This window comes from Carassius carassius, chromosome 39 (assembly GCF_963082965.1).
Source record: "Carassius carassius chromosome 39, fCarCar2.1, whole genome shotgun sequence".
Taxonomy (NCBI): Eukaryota; Metazoa; Chordata; class Actinopteri; order Cypriniformes; family Cyprinidae; genus Carassius; species Carassius carassius.
Window position 1 is genome coordinate 3152021 of NC_081793.1, and position 2467 is coordinate 3154487.

The 2467-nt window shown below is 40.5% G+C and overlaps 1 pseudogene; it reads left to right on the forward strand.

Moving 5' to 3' along the window:
* Window positions 1-535: 535 nt before the first annotated feature.
* On the forward strand, window positions 536-1993 carry LOC132120929 (uncharacterized; annotated as a pseudogene).
* The last annotated feature ends 474 nt before the right edge of the window (window positions 1994-2467 follow it).

The window sequence follows — 2467 nt, forward strand, 5'->3', positions numbered from 1 at the left end:
AGTTGCATGAAGTCCATTGTTAAGTTTCCACAGTCTGTGATGATTTGGGGTGCAATGTCATCTGCTGGTGTTGGTCTATTGTATTTTTTGAAAAGCAAAGTCATTGCACCGGTTTACCAAGACATTTTTGAGCACTTCATGCTTTCTTCTGACCAGCTTTTTGAAGATGCTGATTTCATTTTAGAGAATCTATGGAGTGTTGTCAAGAAGAAAATGAGAAACAAGAGACCCAAAAATGCAGATGAGCTGAAGGCCACTGTCACAGAAACCTGGGCTTCAATAGAGCGCGGGATCGTGGCATGAGCGGATCACAGTAACGCAAGGCATTGTGTGATTTTAGGACACGGAGGTTACGGGAGAAGCATAGAGTAGCAGTAATATCAGAATGGTGAATGCATGTTGCATTGTAAACTGTCATAATCCTTCTCACGATCGATGTGGAAAACGTACAACAAATGGAGTACGATTTTTCAGTTTTCCCGCTTGGAAAAAAAACAATGGAAATCAAGTCGCGGAGCTAACAAAGAGGCGTCGTATGGCACGGGTAGCAGCTGTAAGACGGACAAACATCACCTTCAGCAACATTTCCAGACACATGTTTGTGTATTCACGGCATTTTCACACAGGTAAGTTATCATTACAACACCAACTGTTATGTGGTTACCGCTAGCTGCCCATAAAAACTTAATTTTGTAGCTAACGTTATGCAGCCAGCACTCGGTTTTGCAAAGTTAGCTAGTTAAACTAGTTGCAACCCAACAACCGTACAAGGCTGTAACCATAGACAGTATATGAAGGCTGTAACTATAACTAGTTTAGCTTAGTTGAGTTTCATTTTATAGTTATGCAGCCAGCTAACTTAGTTGTGCAAATGTAGCTAACAGTAACGTTAGTTAAAACTAGTAACAACACAACAACCGTAACATTAACTTCAATTACGAAAGAGTCGTAGTCGTAGACACAGAGGTCACGAGAGGATGAAGCTGCATCTCCAGATGAAGCTGCACAGAGGTCACAGGAGTTTACCAACAGAGAACAGCAGGAATGCAGTTTTTGTAGCCACAGGCGTGCTGAAATTAACCGCTTGCTGAAGGAGAACAGGATACTGAAGAAAGAGCTTTCCCAAAAGAAGATGGATGAGCATTTCTTTAAAGATGATGATGTGAAGGTAAAGTACTACACTGGGCTTCCATGTTTTGCTGTTTTGATGGGCTTGCTGCAGCAGCTTCTTCTTTGCCTGCCACAGAATGTCCGAAAACTTTCGCCTTTTCAGATGCTCGTCTTAACTCTGATGCGCCTGAGGCTGAATCTGCCAATCCAGCACATTGCACACATCTTCTGCATAGACCGAAAGACTGTTTCCACCACGTTCAGAGACACCATAGCTACAATGTTTACACACCTTAGCCCTTTGGTGCACTGGCCTGAGCGACATTGCTTGCAAGGTAGTATGCCACATCAGTTTGTTGAGGCTTTTGGCAGTCGTGTTTCAGTTATTGTGGACTGCTTTGAAATTAACATTGAGAGAGCATAAAATCTGAAAGCTAGAGCACAGACATTTTCCCATTACAAACACAAGCACACCCTCAAGTATCTTATTGGCATTACACCACAGGGAGCTATCTCTTTTATTTCCAAAGGATGGGGAGGTCGTGTCAGTGACAAGCATGTGACTGAGAACATTGGTCTTCTAAATAAATTATTACCCGGAGACTTGGTGTTGGCAGATCAGGGATTTGACATCAGGGACAGCGTCGGACGCTGCCAGTTGGATGCAGAAGATGTTGAGGAGACAAGGCAGATAGCACACCTCAGGGTCCATGTGGAGAGGGTGATTGGATGTGTACGCAACAAGTACACCATACTAAATGAGACAATACCTGTGAGCATGGTGCCCCCATGTGAAGACGAGGACATTATTTTCCTTGACAAGATTGTGTCTGTGTGCTGTGCCTTGACTAATATGTGCCCTAGTGTTGTCATGAAACCATAAAAGATGCCATAAACCTTATGAACTGCATATGTTGCATACCATGTGTTAAAGTTAACCATGTGTTATTAAAGTTAATAGAGTTATTTAGCCTACCCCACATAACTTCACCTTCAAACAGCTTCATGTTTAACTGCTTCTTTTTTCTCTATTTTATTTGTTCTTATTCTTTACATTGTCTTGTTTTTTTATTGTATTGCCTCCTTGAAATGTATTCTAACTGTTTTAATCTGTAAGGTGTCCTTGAGTGCTATGAAAAGCACCCACAAATAAAATGTATTATTACTATTATTATTATTATAAATGATGGAATAAATGATGGAAAACTATGTCAATTCTAAATCTTTTTGTGTCACATAACATGAACATGAAGTGCAATGCTGAAGTAAATATGGTAAGTAAATAAGTAATTATAACAGGACATGCACAGTAACAATGTAGTGCAAATATAACAGGTAAAATAAATAACAACTTGAA